This window comes from Salmo trutta, chromosome 21 (assembly GCF_901001165.1).
Source record: "Salmo trutta chromosome 21, fSalTru1.1, whole genome shotgun sequence".
Taxonomy (NCBI): domain Eukaryota; kingdom Metazoa; phylum Chordata; class Actinopteri; order Salmoniformes; family Salmonidae; genus Salmo; species Salmo trutta.
In genome coordinates this window covers 28,668,023-28,691,380 of record NC_042977.1, presented here as the reverse complement: position 1 = coordinate 28,691,380, position 23,358 = coordinate 28,668,023, and positions in this window count along the sequence as shown.

Genomic DNA, 23,358 nt, shown 5'->3' with positions numbered 1-23,358 from the left:
ATGAGAGTGCCTTGATTACTTCTGGAAGTTTGTTTTTCTCAAAGGCTATTTCAGCAATGTTCATTATCTAGCATCAATTTATTTTTATTCTATAATATTTCATCCCATGATCAAAGAGCACTTCATGGATTAACTACATACCAAAGAACCACTCCTCTCCTGTCTCTTCAATAAATATAAATATAAATTGCAGACTGTCGGTCACACTTGATAACGTGAAAACTAACACTTGAAACTAGCATAGTCAACAACTAACCGGACGGCACTACCCAGACCTTCTATGGGCATGTGAGGGGAGGGTTCTTGAAATGTAACATCCAATCAAAGTATTGCTAGTCGTAGTGGGAGGACCACACAACATATCATCGTGTGACTCTAAGTTTACTTTGATATGATAGTTATTATATCAATATTTGCGCATAAAGGCGTTTCTACCACCATTTCTCGCAGAATACATTTTACAGACACAAAAACATCCCACCATGTTGAATGAACAAAATGTCTGTCAGCATTTGTAAATCTGTACTGGCATTTCCTGTTTCCGTCAGCCCCAGGGTAGCCAGGCATAGCAAAAATGTCTAGACCAATTACCACTCAAAACCCACCCACAAGGCCTGAAAACTAGCTCAATAAATGTTTTTTTCCAGCAAGAGAGGAGTTGCCACATGAGGGAGAAGTATATACAGTGAGGGAAAAAAGTATTTGATCCCCTGCTGATTTTGTACATTTGCCCACTGACAAAGAAATGATCAGTCTATAATTTTAATGGTAGGTTTATTTGAACAGTGAGAGACAGAATAACAACAAATAAAATCCAGAAAAACGCATGTCAAAAATGTTATAAATTGATTTGCATTTTAATGAGGGAAATAAGTATTTGACCCCTCTGCAAAACATGACTTAGTACTTGGTGGCAAAACCTTTGTTGGCAATCACAGAGGTCAGACGTTTTTTGTAGTTGGCCACCAGGTTTGCACACATCTCAGGTGGGATTTTGTCCCACTCCTCTTTGCAGATCTTCTCCAAGTCATTAAGGTTTCGAGGCTGACGTTTGGCAACTCGAACCTTCAGCTCCCTCCACAGATTTTCTATGGGATTAAGGTCTGGAGACTGGCTAGGCCACTCCAGGACCTTAATGTGCTTCTTCTTGAATGGGTCATTGTCATGCTGGAATACCCATCCACGACCCATTTTCAATGCCCTGGCTGAGGGAAGGAGGTTCTCACCCAAGATTTGACGGTACATGGCCCCGTCCATTGTCCCTTTGATGCGGTGAAGTTTTCCTGTCCCCTTAGCAGAAAAACACCCCCAAAGCATAATGTTTCCACCTCCATGTTTGACGGTGGGGATGGTGTTCTTGGGGTCATACGCAGCATTGCTCCTCCTCCAAACACGGCGAGTTGAGTTGATGCCAAAGAGCTCAATTTTGGTCTCATCTGACCACAACACTTTCACCCAGTTGTCCTCTGAATCATTCAGATGTTCATTGGCAAAGTTCAGACGGGCATGTATATGTGCTTTCTTGAGCAGGGGGACCTTGCGGGCGCTGCAGGATTTCAGTCCTTCACGGCGTAGTGTTTTACCAATTGTTTTCTTGGTGACTATGGTCCCAGCTGCCTTGAGATCATTGACAAGATCCTCCCATGTAGTTCTGGGCTGATTCCTCACCGTTCTCATGATCGTTGCAACTCCACGAGGTGAGATCTTGCATGGAGCCCCAGGCCGAGGGAGATTGACAGTTCTTTTGTGTTTCTTCCATTTGCGAATAATCGCACCAACTGTTGTCACCTTCTCCCCAAGCTGCTTGGCGATGGTCTTGTAGCCCATTCCAACCTTGTGTAGATCTACAATCTTGTCCCTGACATCCTTGGATAGCTCTTTGGTCTTGGCCATGGTGGAGAGTTTGGAATCTGATTGATTGATTGCTTCTGTGGACAGGTGTCTTTTATACAGGTAACAAGCTGAGATTAGGAGCACTCCCTTTAAGAGTGTGCTCCTAATCTCAGCTCATTACCTGTATAAAAGACACCTGGGAGCCAGAAATCTTTCTGATTGAGAGGGGGTCTGTAGTAACTTGACAAGGAATGCCCACACGCATTTCGATATTACTTTTCTTTACTTTCAACCTAAACCTAAAGGTGTTTTGCCAGGTACAAACGGTACAAATATAACAGAACTATATAGCCCACTCAACCGGTGGTAGAATCACATTACACAGAGCTCACTCTTAGTGATGACATCATCAAAAGGGAAAGGTCACGGTCAATACCAATAATAACCATGTCATTATTTATATAGTGTCCACACTATAACACTTCTCCCCCCTCAATTTAAATCCCCCCTGTAAGGAAAACATAAGGTTAACAAGTAAACCACATCAGTGTTTTCTTTTCTTTACAACACCACACTGTAGAACTTCTGCTGGTGTTACCGTAAATGTAAACAAAACAACAACAACAAAATGACAGTCCTTATTTCTTTTCAACTAGGTCTGCTGCTCCAAACAAACACTAACACCACGAGTCTCTCAGTCTCAACTACAGAGTTAGTCTTTCAGGAGGCTTGTGACTACGCTGTGATCTGCGCAGTACTCCTGGTGTGCTACGAGACACAGGTAAGGCGTGCCCCAGTGGAGCTGGGTCTGAGGGCACAGGAGCGGGTTGGGTGTTTGTGAGAGAATGTCCATCACCCTCTACTGGAACCACTGAATGCCCCTGTTCCTCAGATGCTGTTTCCTGTGGGGTTTCAACTTGTATACTACCACCCACAGCTGTTCCGTCTGAAAACATGGTCTTGTCTTTGTCATAGCGCAGGCGGAGACGGTCCTGGTGTCTGCGCATGACTCGCCCATCAATCAGTTTGACCACAAAGGAGACGGGACCACTCTGACTCAGAATGATATCTGGCAACCAGCGTTGGCTATTTGTGAAGTTGCCGATGTAGACAGTGTCATTGGGTTTTAACTGTCTCTCCCTTGCGTGGTGGTCATGTCTCTTTTTGTTTCTCCTGCTTCCGTTCCACTCGTGCTCTGATGTTCGGACGCAATAGATCCAGGTGAGCTTTTGGCTTTCTGCCCATTAACATCACCGCTGGAGCCTGTCCTGTTGTTGTTTGTGGCGTGATGCAGTACTGGAACAAGAACCGAGAGAGCTTAGTTGTGATGGTTCCCCCAGTCATCCTTTTGAGCCCCTCTTTCAGTGTCTGCACAGCCCGCTCCGCTAAGGCGTTTGAGGCCGGGTGAAACGGGGCGCTGCTGATCATGGCGGATCCCGTTTCTCCGCATGAATTCTTGGAACAAGTCACAGGTAAACGTTGTTGCGTTATCGCACACCAGAGAGTCCGGCAGACCATGGGTTGAAAACACCTGCCGAAGCTTTTCGATGGTTGTGGTCGCTGTGATGTTGCTCATGATGTGCGCCTCCAGCCACTTGGAGTGTGCGTCCACCATGACAAGGAACATGTGACCAATGAAAGGGCCTGCGAAATCTATATGCAGCCTGGACCATGGGTGGTCAGGCCACTCCCACAGATGTAGTGGCGCAGGCGGCGCCATCTTCTGGTTGATCTGGCACTCAGAACATGATCTAACTTTGTCTTCTACCTCCTGATCCATGTTAGGCCACCAGATGTAAGATCTGGCTAAACTTTTCATCCAGGAGGCACCCGGGTGAGCCTCATGGACCTCATCCATGACTTGTGCACGGCCAGGGAGTGGAACAACCACTCTGGACCCCCAGAGTATGCAGCCATCCTGCACACTCAGCTCAGTTTTGCGCTTTGCATAAGGTCTTAGTCCATCATCCTCTATGACAGGAGGCCAACCCTGCATCAGGAATCTTTCACTTGGGACAGGATAGGATCCCGGTCTGTCCACTGTTTGATCTGTTTGGCATTCACAGGTGAGTTTGACAATCTCTCCATTAGGAAAATTGTCTCGGGAGGCACCACAGTTGTGGCAGGCATCTCTGGTAGCAGGAGACGGCTGAGCGCGTCTGCATTTGCATTGTCCTTCCCCGCTCTATACACTATCGTGTACTGGTAAGCTGACAGTGTCAGGGCCCAGCGCTGTAACCTTGCTGAAGCCATGGGCGGAATGCATCTTGATTCACTAAAAAGGCTCATCAGTGGTTTGTGGTCAGTGCATATGGTGAAATGACGACCGTAGAGGTACTGATGGAAGCGTTTCACAGCAAAGACTATGGCCAGAACTTCCTTGTCTAACTGTGAATAACCCTTCTCAGCACTCGTCAGCGTACGTGATGCGAATCCAATGGGTCTCTCTGACCCATCCTCCATCTGATGAGAGAGTACTGCCCCGACGCCATAGGGTGAGGCGTCACATGACAGGATGATCTCTTTGTCTTGGTCAAAATGAACCAGAAGTTGTGCTGATTGTAGTAGTGCTTTCACTTCCTTGAAAGCTTTCTCTTGTGCTGGCCCCCACTTCCATTTACAGTCTTTGTGGAGCAACTGATAAAGTGGAGCCAACACTGTTGACAGCTCCGGGAGGAACTTACCATAGTAGTTCACCATGCCCAGGAACGACCTGAGCTCTGACCCATTCTTGGGGTTTGGAGCATCCTTGATTGCCCTGACTTTGTCCTCCACAGGACACAGACCCTGCGCTGTGATCTTGTGACCTAGGTATGTCACACTCTGTGCTTGGAATGTGCACTTGCTACGCTTCAGGCGCAGCCCTGCCTCAGAGAATCTCTTTAACACCTGGTCCAGATGGTGGAGGTGCTCCTCCTCTGTCTCCCCTGTAACCAGGATGTCATCTAGGTACACTGCTACATGAGGGATCCCCTGCAGCAGATTGTCCATTGTCCTCTGGAAAATGGCTGGGCTGGACCCCACTCCGAAAACCAAGCGGTTGTACCTGAACAAGTCTTTGTGCGTGTTCACTGTGACATACTCTTTTGAGTCCTCATCCAGGAGGAGCTGTTGGTAGGCGTGACTCATGTCAAGCTTTGAGAACGTCTTGCCTCCTGCCAGTGTCGTGAACAAATTCTCCACCCGTGGCAGCGGGTAAGCATCTAGCTTAGAGGCCCTGTTGATGGTGAGTTTGTAGTCCCCACATATACGCACCGTGCCGTCACTTTTCAGAACGGGAACGATAGGAGCTGCCCAGCGGGAGAACTGAACAGGAGTAATGCCGTTTGCTTCCTGCAGCCGCTCCAACTCATCTTCCACTTTCTTTTTCATGGCGTAAGGCACTGTCCTGGGCTTGAAAAAGCAAAGGTCGGCCTGAGGATCCACGAACAGCTTAACTGCAGTGCCCTGCAGTGTGCCCAGTTCATCTTTGAAAATCTCTGGGTACTTTTGAATGACATCCTCAGTCACTCGAGTGTGTTTTATCTCACCCCAGCTCAGTTGTATTTTGTTTAGCCAGTCACGCCCTAGTAAACTAGGCCCATTCCCTTTCACCACCAGGAGCCGTGCTCTCGCTTCCTGGCTGTTGTATGCAATGTCCACCTCTAGAGCCCCCAGCAATGGTATGGTCTCCCCGGTGTACGTACACAGTGTGATCCCTGCCGGTGTGAGGGCAGAAACCTGTCTTGAGCCCCATTTTTGTTTGTAGGTCTCCTCACTTATGACAGAGGCAGAGGCCCCCGTGTCAACCTCCATCCTCATCTGCTTTCCATCTACCTCCACTGTAGCATAGATAGGCTCTGCGCGCGGCTCCCTCACATTAAACATGTTGTAGGAACAATGCTCTTCCTCCTCCTATGTGCTCTCTAGGTGGTGCGCTGCTGACTGAGGCTTTGGTGCTGTGAACTTGCCCAGCCCAGTCCGCCCACCCTCTGGCTTGCTCCTAGGACCCCTGCATTTTTTTGCTAAATGTCCCTTTTTGTTGCAATTGTGACAGACAGTCTCCATGAACTTACAGTTGTTACCATAATGTGTCCCTCCACATCTGAAACATTACACTGCTTGTCCCCTTTTTCCTGCCACCTCTTTTGTCACCTGATGCACTGCACAACTTTCACTGTTGGCCTTTTGAATATTTTTCACATTACTAAATCAAATCAAATCAAATCAAATCAAATTTATTTATATAGCCCTTCGTACATCAGCTGAAATCTCAAAGTGCTGTACAGAAACCCAGCCTAAAACCCCAAACAGCAAGCAATGCATGTGAAAGAAGCACGGTGGCTGGGAAAAACTCCCTAGGAAAAACTCCTGAGAAAGGCCAAAAACCTAGGAAGAAACCTAGAGAGGAACCAGGCTATGAGGGGTGGCCAGTCCTCTTCTGGCTGTGCCGGGTGGATATTATAACAGAACATGGTCAAGATGTTAAAATGTTCGTAAATGACCAGCATGGTCAAATAATAATAATCATAGTAATTGTCGAGGGTGCAACAAGCACGTCCGGTGAACAGGTCAGGGTTCCGTAGCCGCAGGCAGAACAGTTGAAACTGGAGCAGCAGCATGGCCAGGTGGACTGGGGACAGCAAGGAGTCATCATGCCAGGTAGTCCTAGGGCTCAGGTCCTCCGAGAGAAAGAAAGAAACAAAGAGAGAATTAGAGAGAGCATATTTACATTCACACAGGACACCGGATAAGACAAGAGAATACTCCAGATGAAACAGACTGACCCTAGCCCCCCGACACATAAACTACTGCAGCATAAATACTGGAGGCTGAGACAGGAGGGATCAGAAGACACTGTGGCCCCATCCGATGATACCCCCGGACAGGGCCAAACAGGCAGGATATAACCCCACCCACTTTGCCAAAGCACAGCCCCCACACCACTAGAGGGATATCTACAACCACCAACTTACCGTCCGAAGACAAGGCCGAGTATAGCCCACAAAGATGTCCGCCACGGCACAACCCAAGGGGGGGGCGCCAACCCAGACAGGAAGACCACGTCAGTGGCTCAACCTACTCAAGTGACGCACCCCTCCCATGGACGGGATGGAAGAACACCAGTAAGTCAGTGACTCAGCCCCTGTAAAAGGGTTAGAGGCAGAGAATCCCAGTGGGAAGAGGGGAACCGACAAGGCAGAGACAGCAAGGGCGGTTCGTTGCTCCAGCCTTTCCGTTCACCTTCACACTCCTGGGCCAGACTATACTTAATCATAGGACCTACTGAAGAGATAAGTCTTCAGTAAAGACTTAAAGGTTGAGACTGAGTCTGCGTCTCTCACATGGGTAGGCAGACCATTCCATAAAAATGGAGCTCTATAGGAGAAAGCCCTACCTCCAGCCGTTTGCTTAGAAATTCTAGGGACAATTAGGAGGCCTGCGTCTTGTGACCGTAGCGTACGTGTAGGTATGTACGGCAGGACCAAATCGGAAAGATAGGTAGGAGCAAGCCCATGTAATGCTTTGTAGGTTAGCAGTAAAACCTTGAAATCAGCCCTTGCCTTAACAGGAAGCCAGTGTAGGGAAGCTAGCACTGGAGTAATATGATCAAATTTTTTGGTTCTAGTCAGGATTCTAGCAGCCGTATTTAGCACTAACTGAAGTTTGTTTAGTGCTTTATCCGGGTAGCCGGAAAGTAGAGCATTGCAGTAGTCGAGCCTAGAAGTAACAAAAGCATGGATTAATTTCTAGCGGCCATCTCCATTCCTTGAGATAGTTCCAATGCTCTCTTGAAAGTCAGTGTGGCTTCCCCCAGCAACCGGCGCTGTATGCTGTCCTCATTAATGCCACAGACTAATCTGTCACGGAGCATGTCCTCTAACATAGCCCCAAACTCACAATGTTCAGAGAGTTCACGTAATTCAGCAACAAAGTTAGCAACAGACTGACCTGTTTTCCGAAAATGGCAGTTAAACTTGAACCTCTGGACAATCACTGACGGCTTTGGATTGTGGTGAGTCTGAACGAGAGCAACTAGATCCCCAAAAGGAATTTCTCCCGGTCTCCGTGGTGTAGCCAAATTCCTCATTAGCTTGTAGGTTTTAGCCCCACACACACTCAAGAGAATAGAGCGCTGTTTAGCCTCATCTATGATTCCATTTGCCAAGAAAAAGTGTCCCAACCTTTCCACATATTCCGTCCAGTCCTCGTTCTCTTCCACAAACTCAGTGATAGTCCCAAACATTGCCATTATAACGCCAACTTGTCCTTGATCCTCGTTAGCGATTTTCACTTGCTGCTGATTGTCCCCGTCGGCGTTTCCGTCCAGCGGCACCTGCTCTCCGTTGCTCATTAAGCTAGCTAGCTAACTCCACTGTTTCTTAGCTAGCTAGCACCTCACCCTGTACAAGTTGATAAAGTTTTATCCTCGTCGCCAAAAAGGTGTAGTAACTTGACAAGGAATGCCCACACGCATTTCGATATTACTTTCCTTTACTTTCAACCCAAACCTAAAGGTGTATTGCCAGGTGCAAACTGTACAAATATAACAGAACTATATAGCCTACTCAACCGGTGGTAGAATCACATTACACAGAACTCACTCTTAGTGATGACATCATCAAAAGGGAAAGGTCATGGTCAATACCAATAATAACCATGTCATTATTTATATAGTGTCCACACTATAACAGGGTCAAATACTTATTTCCCTCATTAAAATGCAAATCAATTTATAACATTTTTGACAGGCGTTTTTCTGGATTTTTTTGTTGTTATTCTGTCTCTCACTGTTCAAATAAACCTACCATTAAAATTATAGACTGATCATTTCTTTGTCAGTGGGCAAAGGTACAAAATCAGCAGGGGATCAAATACTTTTTTCCCTCACTGTAGCTAGCTAATGCTGTTAGCTCATTGTTGTCACATCACTTGTCATGATGTGCTGGCGATGCTCTCCTCTCACTCACACTGCTGCCTGCTGCGCTCCCTCAACACACAAACACGCTCCTCCGGCCCGCCCCCTCCCTCCCTCCCCACCACTCACTCACAGTCTGCGTCATTGCCTGATAGTCAGCAGCTGCAGGTAACAGTGAAATTAATAGATTAAAAAAATGAAGAGAAATGCCATGACGGCTGCGGTACAATTTAGAAGCCCAAAAACCCGTAACCCGCGACCAATAGATTTTCACTTGCGGCATCGCTTTCAAAGTAGCTCAATTTACCCGGAAAAACTGCAAACATGGCAACACTGATCAGCCCAGTCGTGACTTTTCATGAGAAATACTCTTTTCACGCCACTTCGATACAGCTACGACCAGAAGTGATTTTTTGTAGCAGGTCAGGAGATTTAACATAGCAGGTTAGGTTAAGATTAGGTTAAGATTAGGAAAAGGTTTAGGGTTAGGTTTAGTGAAAATCACTTCCGGTCGAAGCTGTATCGAAGTGGCGTGAAAAGACTGTATTGCTTTTTTCATGCGTCAGGTAATTAATCCATATTAAATGGTTGGATGGAAATTTGGTTACTGTTGCCTTGATAACACAATCATTTTTGTCATGCCAATAAAATTATTTAAATTGCAATTGAAATTGGAACATATAAGGGTGAGCCATTACATATTGTCATAAAGCTAATATAATCCTAAATGTAGAGGTACTCTAATTATAGTAAGAGTGTCTGGAACATTTACCTAAGTGGCCTGGGCCCTGCCACAGGTATTTGTTATTCAAGAGAACGAGTCAATGGATTAACAAATGCAAGTTCGAAGCTTAGTTTGAATATGGAGAGCAGAGCAGAACTCTGTACTGTACATTGATTATACACACCGCCAGGTGAATGCTCTAGGGCTGGGGATTATACAGTACTTGGTTTATGCACTCTTCTGTCTGTCCTCAAGTGTTAGTAGATGGAGGCTGCGGAGGATGTCAATGATTCCACACGTCATGTTACTGCATTACACTCATAAAACTATAAATATAGTTGTCTCAAGGATACTGAACACTAGTTTTCTCCCAGCAAACGGTGGCTTGTGTAAAAAGAGTTGTTAAAGTCACTGCATTGTAATAAAATGGAACCTTTTGAGTCGTGGAAATGAACAGACGTGTTTTGTGGATTTTGTTCTACTTTGCTGTGCATTGTGGTAGTTTTCAGTAGTTTTCTTTTTTTATGTTGTGACATCTGGGGGCCTTTGTGATACTTTGTTTTCGATAGATTGTGATATTTAGTAGGACCCCAGTGAAAATGTCTGCCGGATATACCCATCTCACAAAATAGTAGACACATAAGATGAAAAACAAACTAGCCCTCCAAACGTACTTTTAAATTCTGCTTCCATAATGCACATGCAATTCAACAATTGCCAGTGAGAGTTTGTTACCATGGCAGTTCAAAGTCATTTATAGATGTCAGACACAAAATAACTATTGAAAATAGACTGTTCTATGCACCTGCTGACCCCCTTATTTACCATTGTATAATAATAAAGTAGGTGTGCCAACAGAGAACAATGCCAACCTATTTATGTGGTGTAATAACTACGTCATCAACTTCCAATGTCTGACTTGAAGTATGTTTTTTGTTCATTCGGTAAATGGACAGGCCACAAAACATATTCAGCATTTTGATTCAAAGCATAAAAGGATATTCTGTCCCACAGTCCCACATATTGATACCATGGCATCGTTGAATACTCGTTGTCTTCCCTTGCCTTGAGTATTTATTTCAGATTGGGTTAATACTGCAGCTCAATAATGCTCAACACATATCCACTCTGTGATGTTGTTTGAACACACAACATGGTCTCAGAGCATTTCATTATTCATTATTCTGTACATAAACACTTCATTTAGTATGATATGTTACGTTTTGTATGGTATTTGTGGATGTCCATCATCCATTTAGTATGATATGCTACGAATTGCAGTTCGTGCGATTGCATTGGTTAGGGGTTAAAGTTAGGGTTAAGGTTATGAGTTAGGTGAAGGTCAGGGTTAGCTAAAAGGGTTAAGGTAAGGGGAATGGTTAGCTAAAAACATTAAGACTAGGGTTAGGGTTAACATACTAAGTAGTTGCAAAGTTGCAAATTAGCTAAAATGCTAACGTTGCTAGACATTCATGTTATATGCCCAACCAACCACCTTTCTTTAGTTTTTGCCTTATGTAACCTTCTTCTTTATGTAACCATACCAATTGCAACATATCATGCTAATGTGAGTGTCCCAGATTTGCATTTACTATGTTAGGTCTAGTCTTTGAGACCAGTCTGGAACACAACACACACCAGGCAGTGTAGATTGACTGCTGGAGAGTAGTACCTCTGTCACTCTCTGTCACTTCCACAATCACAAAATTATACAGATGATCCTTCTGTTCCAAAACACAAAATCAATAAATAATTTCCAGCCATTCACGATTTGGACCCTTTTTGCTCAGGCATGGATAAATAAATGTGGACAGTCTTCCACACATGATCATGTGGAATTGTCCGATTTAGAGTAGACAGATAATGAAGGTCCACATTATTTCTGTAGTGTAAGCCTATTAGACTCTCTTATACAGCACTCATGACGAATCATGCCAATTCGCATATGCAGGCAATGTATTTCTGATGAGGACCATGAACCTGAATCGCCTTGAATTCATCAGTCCATGTTTACTGAATATACAGCATTTGTCTCCTTTGTGCCTAAACCCTTGATAAATCCATTAGGTATAGGCTACAGCACATTAATAAAATAGACTTATGCATTTAGCCTCTCTACCTGCAACATGCATGGAGATCCCATCTCACATTAATACTAATAAAAATACATTTCCATCAATTGATATACAAGGTAAATAACCTACATAGTGTGTTGCTGCCATCACCACAACCCTCCAGCCTGCTGCCAACCCAGGATCCAGGACCGCCTAGTGAGGGCACAGTGTTGGCATTTCCCTGCAGGTAGGTTGGAGCTAATTTAGATGCAAAAGGGCATGCCACGTCATGACTACACTTTGAGCAGATAAATGTTTTATTTAGTTTGGGCTGAATGCCGTTGTCGCCTGCTGGCTAATCCCATAGCAGTGTGACACGACACCCCTATAGACTGAAACAACACTGGTTGAGACAAAACAATCACAAACTGAAAGTAACGGATCAAGAGGAACTGTGTTAGTTGAGGGTATGATTTCTCTAGCCTATATTATCTTTTTGTATATATTGTAGGATGCTATGATTTTACTATTTGATAAAAATCTATGGTTGTACATTTGTGTACAATTCAGTCTATGAATGTGAGGAACCAATCTAATCTACTATTACTACTACCCTAAATATTTATCTATTCAAAATGTTTTCATGTTGATTTATCATGGGCTTATAAAAAACATGAGCTGGCGCACACCCAAAGAAAATGATTTTATGTGGAGGTGCTGACTAATGGCGAATAAAATATAAACTGTAAAAATAAATTACTGGGAGTTTATATGTAGAGTGTGCGACTCTATTTTATAGCTTATATGATATATCATGGGCTGACAACACCGGTGCAAGCAAAAAAACACCAGTGACTAGCATGCATTGGCATTTTCTATGGCAACACTGCACATATGTATAAAGGTGTTGGTTTTCTTCTCTTCCTGTAACGGGGTGAGTGACTGGTTGCCGGGAAATCAGGCGCAGGAGAGCAGAGATGGGTGAATGCAGGAGAACTTTAATATACACCCTGGCCCAAAGGCACAGGCGAGGCAGCACAAAGCACAACCACGAAAACATGAACCGGATTAAACAAAACAAACAAACCTAGGTTTGAAACAAACCGAGCGCAAGCCAGCCTGTAGCGTACACAAAGAACAATTCCACACACAGACATGGGGGAAACAGAGGGTAATATACATTTAGTCTGATGAGGGAATGTGAACCAGGTGTGCGGGAAAATAAGACAAAACAAATGGAAAATGAAAGGTGGAGCGGCGATGGCTAGAAGACCAGTGACATCGACCGCCGGACGCCGCCCGAACAAGGAGAGGGACCGACTTCGGCGGAAGTCATGACACTTCCAGACAGCTCATCCTCACCTTACTGCTTAGGCTTACAATTGATGTTGGTATGCCTCGCCACATAAAGCTGCCTACAAACAAAAAACATACAGTTGAAGTCGGAAGTTTACATACAACTCAGTTTTTCACAATTCCTGACATTTAATCCTAGTAAAAATTCCCTGTCTTAGGTCAGTTAGGATCACCACTTTATTTTAAGAATGTGAAATGTCAGAAAAATAGTAGAGAGAATTATTTATTTCAGCTTGTATTTCTTTCATCACATTCCCAGTGGGTCAGAAGTTAACATACACTCAATTAGTATTTGGTAGCATTGCCTTTAAATTGTTAAACTTGGGTCAAACGTTTCGGGTAGCCTTCCACAAGCTTCCCACAATAAGTTGGGTGAATTTTGGCCCATTCCTCCTGCCAGAGCTGGTGTAACTGAGTCAGGTTTGTAGGCCTCCTTTCTAGCACACGCTTTTTCAGTTCTGCCCACACATTTTCTATGGGATTGAGGTCAGGGCTTTGTGATGGTCACTCCAATACCTTGACTTTGTTGTCCTTAAGCCATTTTGCAACAACTTTGGAAGTATGCTTGGGGTTATTGTCCATTTGGAAGACCCATTTGCGACCAAGCTTTAACTTTCTGACTGATGTCTTGAGATGTTGGTTCAATATATCCACATACATTTCCTTCCTCATGATGCCGTCTATTTTGTGAAGTGCACCAGTCCCTACTGCAGCAAAGCACCCCCACAACATGATGCTGCCATCCCCGTGCTTCATGGTTAGGATGGTGTTCTTCGGCTTGCAAGCATCCCCCTTTTTCCTCATACATACATACATACATACATACATACATACATACATACATACATACATACATACATACATACATACATACATACATACATACATACATACATACATACAAAAAAAAATGTATTCATAAAAATGTTTTTACAAAGTTGCCTTGATTATTTTCCACTAACTTTACCACCCCTCCCCTAATTGCAGTAAACTAATGAACAACAACACTTAGGCCTCTACATCCAGCTGATACTGTACATCATGGGCAAAAAATATTACTAATTACATGACCCTCCCTGGACTAGATTTAAAAAAATACTAAACCCTCCCCTTGACTTAAATTGAAAAAGCGTGACCCTCCCCCATTTTTCTCCAGGTCACCATTCTGTACATTTCAATTCACCAGTTCCAAAAAATACATTCCATTGCATGAGACACATCAGTTAGCATCATTTGAATGAATACTCAACATTAAAAAAAAAATTGCATCACAATACTAGGCAACCATTGCAAGTGTACCGTGAGTTTACCATGCTGTGTTCAAGGTAGGTATCAGTGAGTCCGAGGAAAAGGAGCTATGCAGAGGAGTTATTGATCTCTCGTTCTCTCTCTCTCTCTCTCTCTCTCTCTCTGTTTGTGTGTGTGTCTGTCACTCTCTCTCTCTGTGTCTCTGTCTCTCTCTCTCTCTCTCTCTCTGTGTGTGTGTCTGTCACTCTCTTTATCTGACTGTCACCCCACCTCTATCTGTCTGCTATGAGGTTTCACAGGTCTCCTGCTTCTCATCAGGAAGTAAACAAGATGAAGGTGCATTTAGCTGTTGGGGGAAGAGATTTGTTATCATAAAAATACATTAACCCTTTACTGACACAACAAGAAAAAAATATAAGAAAAATCTGTATTTACCCTCAGTAAAAGCCATAGTGAACCATTTTTGTTTGCATGACTAAAACCTTGATAGATAATGCATCGCAAACATCTCAACCAGCTTATCGAGTTGCCCAATTAGAGTAAACAAATGTTGTTTTGGAATTTGCATAGACTTTTTAAATCATCAAAAACATTATACAATATTTTATACTATGTCTGCTTAATTTACTTATAATGGAAGATAGGCCTAGTTAAATGAGAACTGATATAAAATCTTAATAAAATATGACACATTTGTGTGTCAAAATATAAATATTCAAATGCATGTAAATTAATGTGGTTACAGTTTATATTCTTATAATACAAGTTAAAGTGCATGTACTGCATTATATTTTAAAACATATTGAAGATAACAGGCAGACAGTAAATAATTACATGGATTTGAAAGGATTTTTGTATTTGCACAGACCAAAAAATCTCATTACAATATTTCTCTATTATTACTAGCTTTGACTTAATAACGTACCTTTAATGGGCAACTCAACCACCTGGTACAGCACATTTTTCAAGTGTTCTTAAAATTGTAAAACAACAACATATTAGTAATTTAATTATTCTTCTATTACGTTTTAGAGGTCAACAACATTTTACAACCTTGTAATTTACCATTTTATACACAATTAGTACCAAAAATGTGGTAAATCAAAATCAAATCCAATTTTATTTGTCACATACACCGAATACAACAGGTGTAGACCATACCGTGAAATGCTTACTTACAAGCCCTTAACCAACAATGCAGTTTAAGAAAGAGTCAAGAAAATATTTTGTAAATAAACTAAAGTAAAAGTAACACAATAAAATAACAATAACGAGGCTATATACAGGGGGTACCGAGTCAATGTGCGAGGGTACAGGTTAGTTGTGGTAATTTGTACATGTAGGTAGGAGTAAAGTGACTATGCATAGATAATAGACAGCACGTAGCAGCAGTGTAAAAACAAATGGAGAGGGGTGGGGGGGTTTCAATGTAAATAGTCCAGGTGGGCATTTGATTAATTGTTCAGCAGTCTTATGGCTTGTTGGTAGAAGCAGTGAAGGAGCCTTTTAGTCCTAGACTTGGCGCTCCGGTACCGCTTGCCGTGCGGTAGCAGAGAGAACAGTCTATGACTCTGGAGACTGGAGTCTTTGACAATTTTTTGGGCCTTCCTCTCACACCACCTAGTGGATAGGTCCTGGATGGCAGGAAGCTTGGCCCCAGCAATACGCACTACCCTCTGTAGTGCCTTACGGTCAGATGAAGAGCAGTTGTCATACCAGGTGGATGCAACCGGTCAGGATACTCTCGAATGGTGCAGCTGTATAACTTTTTGAGGATCTGGTGACCCATGCCAAATCATTTCAGTCTCCTGAGGGGGAAAAGGTGTTGTCATGCCCTCTTCACGACTGTCTTCGTGTGTTTGTATCATGATAGTTTGTTGGTGATGTGGACAACAAGGAACTTGAAGCTCTCAACCCACTCCACTACAGCCCCGTCGATGTTAATGGGGGCCTGTTCGGCCCGCCTTTTCCTGAAGTCCACGATCAGCTCCTTTGAGAGGTTTGGTTTTGCTCATATTCATTTCCTGGTTTTCAACCAGTGTTGAAAAAATATGTGAGTCCGATAATGAAAACCACATGATCATTTTAAATGGCATTGGTTGAGATGATAAAATATGCCAAACATAATTCATACGTTTAATTTCATTTAAAATTGGTTGTCAACATTAGCTCAACCACTCGGTTAACCTCAAAGTCTAAGCCTTCTATGGGTAAGAGTATAACACGAATGTCTAGCAACCCAAAGGTTGTGTGTTTCGAATCTCATCATGGATAACTTTAGCATTTTCGCTGATTAGCTACTTTCCATCTACTTACTAATTATGAGCTACTTTGCAACTACTTAGCATCTTAGCTAATCTTTCCTCTAACTCTAAACTTAACCCCTAAACTTAACCTTAACCCCTAACCTAGCTAACATTAGCCACCTAGCTAGCCTAGCTAATGTTAGCCACAACAAATCGGAATTAGTGTAATGTACACGAATGTGTTCAAATCGTGCAATACACACAACAAGCTGTGACAGTGTGTTGCCTGGTCTGACAAACAGCACTGTAGCTCAGCCACTTTCCACCACAGATGTGGAAGGTCGACATAGGAGGAAGTGGTAGAATGAGACGCAGCCCACGCAAAAAACAGATATCTCTAGCTTAAATTGACAGATTTTGATGGGGATTTTTGAATTATGTTAATTAGATTGACACACGGGTGCATCAATAGACTCTTAAGAATTTAAAGGGTTATTAAGCATTTGTTTAAACACTTGTTCTACCCTTTAACATTATAGCAGTAGCAGTAGTTTGGCAAAATGTCATAGTTGTATGCGGATCTTGTCCATGGCTGTGTCTAACAGACGAGGCCCTCACCTTGGCTTTGAATTAGTTGCCTTGGAAACCTGTCAATTTACATTCTCCAAAATACCTTAAAATTTACTATTTTACTTCGTAAATAAAATATTATTTAACTTCACATATCATAAAGCATTCACTCGTATATTATATTGGTTTTCAATCAATACAATACATTGTGTATCTCTCCATAATAAAAGATGTTGGAATATTTAACTTAGGCTAAAACCATTTCAATTCATTCACTTTTTGACAGCAGCCCTTTTGATTTGAAAAAAACCTTCCATACATATTTGTCCATTATAGAAGTGCTCAGTAGGTGACGTTTTGCACCAGAATGCCAAAACATTTAAGAGATAAAAGTGCTCAAAGTTGACATATTTTGCATACTCCATCATACTATGTCTTCTTCTGAGACATAAATGTCTTCACACTGGAAAAGATAAAAGGTTGAGATTTATATAATTTAAAAGCTTACAAACAGGGTTGTCAAACTATTTTATAATTTCAACAACAAAAAGGTAATTGTCTTTTTTTACCTTAAATGTCAAATATATAAAAATGAATAAACTCAAATTATTTTTTATGTTCGCAGATGTTGTTGCTTAGACCCTATTTTACATCATCTAAGGTTTTTGTATCGTGCCTGCCATCGGTTGAGACAAGAACATGCTCTTGAATATGGGGTGGGTGTCATGTACTAAAATGGGAATAATATTGACATTTTGACTTTCAAATGATACCACAAAGATGTAGATCCACACATCAGAGAATGCTGACTTGAATGGGAATATCTGTTGTTTAAAACTATACTGTCAATTCGACCTAGAGTAAAAGCAGGAAGTGTACCAATCAATGTGCTGTGATTTGTTGAATCAACTCAACTGACATTACAGCAAGTAGCCTATTGGTTAAGAGCGTTAGGCAAGTAACTGAAAGGTCACTGGTTGGAATCCCTGAGTCAGCTAAGGGAGAAATCTTGCAATGTGCCCTTGAGCAAGACACGTAACCATAATTCTTCCTGTAAGTCGCTCGGGATCAGAGTGTCTGCTAAATGACAAAAAAAAATTAAATGTAAAAAAATACAGTCCATTGCATGAGCCACATCCGTTAACATCATTGAATATTCTACATTACCATGGGCATTTTTGTTGTTTTGAGCGTTTCGCTCTCGGAGTGTTCAGAGCGCACACTGGACACTCTGGCCGAGGAGTAGGGTTGATCCAAGTGTTCTGACCTAACAACGGCAGTCAAGCACCCAAGCTAACAGGCTAAAGTTAGCTAGCTTGCTAGCTACTTCTAGACATAAATGAGAGAACACCTCACTTTGAACGTTTTTCTCACCCCAGCAGAGCTGTTTAGGCTGTTTTCATGTTATCCACAGCATTGATGGCTGTATCTGTGCAGCTGAGAACAATTTAATAAAAACAATTTGCTGACATTTACTGACACCGGCAATATTCAACGGGTGTTGAGCGTTTGTAAATTCATCAGTTATTTAGGGCTCTGGCACACAGATGAGAGTGCTCTGAAATTTGAGTAGATAGTCAGAGGGAATTTACGAACGCACCCTATGTATACTTTGTTCTTCACCAAATCTGGATTATTAAATAAAAGTAAAACTTCCTTACCATCATGCTGAATCTGTCCAAACATTTTTAGAACAAATATAATCGTAGAAAAAATGACTTATAGTTTAATTTACAATTTGACAAAACACACACTTTTCATCAATATCAATTTTAAATGTTGACAGTATCTGGTTAACTGCATAAATTAAGTGAATCATTTTAAAAGACACTTCACAGACTTTGTTAATGACACAATACTTTCTATTTAAATTCCATACCACTTTCCAATGAATGTTATTACATTTAGAATTCCAGTATACTTTTGCAGGAGGAAATCCAGGCTCAGGACATATCTTCCTAATATTAGTTCACTTTTTATCCTTGATACACACACATGATCTAATAGGATGCTAAAATTGAATTCTTTATTCTTCTCATAAACATAATTTCCCTGTACAAGTCATATAAGACCTATAGGTATTGCATCAAAAACTATGGTATATTCCTTCAAGTCACTGGAATACCATATTTATTCAAAAACTCAACATCAAATCAAACTTCAGGCCCAGGGTTGTAGAGGTATGGCAGACACTCCACCCACTTTTTCCAGACCTCTCTTATGGCCGCCAGTTTGTCTCTCACACGTCTTGCAGGTCTTGACTCACGGTTGTCAAATCGTAGCATTCTTGAGAGAAGTGTGAAAGACTTTCAGTGGCATCATAGCACAGAACATCGCCCTTTATCTCTCTGCATCCCAGAGACCACATTTAGCCATGCCTTGGGACCTATACACACCCGCTAAGTTTAGCAGCCCTATGTAGGCACGCAGATCAATCTCACTTAACCTTTTCCAGTTGTCTCCATATTTATGGAAACCCTCCAAATTTGTCATCTCCAGGATAATGTTTTTGATGGCTGGTGTGATGAACATGTAGAATGTTGAGGCGATGTCCTGAGCATGGGCAACTGCGCATCTTGTGGGCCCTGGGGTAATCCTTATGACATTTTGTGCTGCCTGGTTGTCATATGGTGAAAAGGACTAGGGATGCAAAGGGTCGGAAACTTTCCATGGGAAGTTAAGCCCAGGAATTTGGGGAATTTTGCTTAAATTCATCAAAAATGTTAACTTATAATAGTGAACCTTTTTTGTGGGATACACATAAGGCAATTCTAGGTCTTGTGGCACATTTTGGTTAAACTATCCCCAATTCAATGGAATTGCAACCCTCTGCATGCACAGTGCATTCCTCCATCATATGTGGATTGCACTCTTCCATCACATATACAGCTGATTCTCAAGATCTTGCACCAGAATGAGATGCTATTGAACCCACACTACTACACTGTCTGAGCCAAGGACTACATGCTTTCTGGTAAGTTTTGATTACAATACTGGGTGGGGTGAATATATTTTATATGACATACATTATTTTTTGTTAACTAGTAAATAATAGCCTACAGTAAAGTTAGTGTACATCATTTCTAACTTGTTAACAAATTCTGCTAGTTAGTTTTTGCTACCATGTTGGTTTTAGCTTGCTTGAGCCTGCTAACTGAGGAGTGTTAATTCACCTTTTTCCATACATGTTTCATTTTAAAACATTTATCTTACAAATGAGTTCTTTAATCTAACTGCTTAACTATTTATCTGTACATGGAATTGTATTTTATTTTTTTCTAATCTTTACAGGAAAATGCCACGGGCACTATCTGATGTGTGGAGACATTTCACTGCAGCTAATGTAGAAGGAAAAGCTATGTACATTTGCAAATACTGTGCCAAATCATATGTGAATAATGCAACAAAGATGCAGAATCATCTGGCCAAGTGCATAAAGTTCCTTGAATCTGCTCGTCAAGGACACCACGGCACTGAAAACAATGGATACACTCTACAAGAGAGCCAAGGAAATGGTTAGGTATTTGAAGGGTCATCAAGTTATAGCAGCAATCTACCTCACCAAGCAAAGTGAGAAGAATAAGAGCACCACATTGAAGCTGCCCAGCAACACCCATTGGGGTGGTGTTGTCATCATGTTTGACAGTCTCCTGGAGGGTAAGGAGTCTCTCCAAGAAATGGCCGTATCATAGTCTGCCGCTATGGACAGCCCCATCAAGAGGATCCTCCTGGATGATGTATTTTGGGAGAGAGTGGTAAGCAGCCTGAAACTCCTGAAACCTATAGCTGTAGCCACTGCACGGATTGAGGGAGACAATGCCATCCTGTCTGATGTTCAGACTCTGCTTGTAGATGTAAGAGAATAAATACATCCTGCCCTGCCCATTTCACTGTTGCTCCAAGCAGAGAAAACTGCAGTTCTGAAATACATCAAAAAATTTGAAGACTTCTGCCTGAAGCACATACACGCCGCAGTGTACACGTTGAACCCCAAGCATTCTGGCACGAGAATTCTGTCTGCTGCAGAGATCAACAAGGCCTATGGTGTCATCACTACCATGTCTCGCCACCTTGGCCTGGCAGTCTGGCGAAGTACACTTCCAAGCAAGGGCTTTGGGATGGAGATGCAATATGGCAGTCGTGCCGACATATCTCATCAGCCACCTGGTGGCAGGGACTTTGTGGATCTGAGGCTATTTCCCTTGTTGCCTCCGTCATCCTTCTTGTTTGGGAGCACACACACCAAAGCGCGCAACAGGCTGACCAATATAAGTGTTGAAAAATTGGTGGCCATCCAGGCAAATTTTTGGCTTTTTGAGCCTGACAACGAGTCACCCTCAACAAGGTTGGAAAGTGACAATGAAGATGAGGCCTCAGAGTCTTATGTTCGAGAGGTGGACATTGAGGAGGTCCAGGGAGAAGACATGGAGGCCTGAGGAAGACAATCAAAGCTTTAGATTCTAGACTATCATTTTACAGATGTATGTTGGAAATGTTTTTGGGAGATGCGATGGATCATTGGGATCATTCAATATTCCCTTTCTTTTGTTCTTCAGTGAAATCATCCCATGTGAAGAGCCACTCATTCAATTAAAGTTCAATTCATAACTAAAATGTTTCAAATATTGGAAGGATTTAATCATTTGCAATTATGTCTACTTATGATAAGGTAAAAGGTTTATGTTATTGTCTTCATATGATATGGTAAATATATCCAATGCAAAAAACATTACATTTAAATGGTATTAATATTAATTTGCATATATTTGCATTAATTCCCATATATTACCATTCATTCCTACCACTGAGTATTTCCCAAAATGTGCAACCCTAACATGTAATTTTGCTGTTCTTTGACAAAAATGTCCCTCTTTCAGCTTGGGGGATTTCTATCTGAAGATGATGCATCATGCTCTGGGTTGTATTCTTCCCCATCTACTTCTTCAGATACCTCCTCCTCTTCTAAATAATTTTCTCTTGTTCCTCCAGCACATCTGAAAAAAATCTGATCTACGACCTGCTGGGCACTGAAACGTGCACTCATGGCTTCAGCAAAGAGAGAACTGGGGGGACTGTCATCTGCAGCACCTTTATAACCTATGACAGCATTCCCCATTACTAAACAATGCTTTCAAGAAATGTTCATTTTGTCAGAATTTTTGTATATTTTGTCAGATTTTTTAAAATGTTGTCTGTGAACTTGAGTCATTTGTGAGGTCGTGGAGGGGAGATGCTCCACATGCACAATAAAGTTTTTGTCTGAGTTCAATCAGTAGCACAAAATCTCAATTTCTCATTGTGTGTGTGTGTCTTTGTGGTTTTTGTGGTGTGTAAATGATTTTATAACTGCCGGGTCAAAAATCTTTGTACCCTGGTGGTGTACAGCTTTCATAGAAATATGAACAAAGGCGATGTTTCACTTTTTCTAATGTTGGGGTCATTCTAGGAAAGGTCATCAAATTTCAAGTAAAAAAATATCATTTAGGAGGTTTTCTCTGCTGTTAAACATAGTGGCGGGTCATTTTTGACCCTTAAGACAACAGAAGGGTTAAGCTTTCCAAGTAAAAAAATATTTGGTGTTCTTCTCTCATTCTTCCATCCACTTTCTTCTTGATCTCACGAAGGCTCCTTTTGCTTTGACCTCATATATCCTATCCAATTCCAATTGCAGTTTTAATAATGTGCTCTTGTCTTGATGACTCAAGTCCTATTGTCCATAGATGGTAACAATGCATTTGATTATATTCTCCTTAAGTCTTTTGATCTAAGCAACCTGCTTTCCTCATTTAATGGCCAACCTTCTGATCTTGTACTTCATGAATTCCCAGTATATATCATATGACTTCAATAAATGTGCCTTATTCCAGCATTCAGCCAGAAGTGTTCTGTTAATCTTCCACTAACTTAAATTTTTTCGCCCATCTGTAGATGTTGTGAGTTTGATTGTAAGGAAAATGGCTTCATGCTCTGTGAAAACAGAAGTTTCAATAGAAACATTTACAACTTGTTTCTTCGACACTCTGGATATTAACTAAAAATCGAGTCTTGAATGCTTGGCCATATCTTTACAACACCACGTAAATTGCGCTTTTGTTAGGGTTTCTAAAGCGCCATTTTAAAAATCACCAAATCCCAGAGGGAGGGATTATTAATTCTTGTAGCTTGTGGAGGCAAGCATTCCAATTGAGGATCCCCAATCAAATTCCAAAAATCTGTTTGGCATTCACAAATGTATCTAAAAGTATATTGATTTCCTCCTCAAAATCCTGAAATAGGTCTTTGTTTTTTGAACTATTATTTATAGCAGAAATGTTTCCCAAAATGAAAAGCCCACCATTTTACCATGGACATTATTGCAACACAGTAGAGGGGTTGCAGTTGCATCACAAATCACCTAACAACCACACCAGGTGCCATGTTGGAAGACCA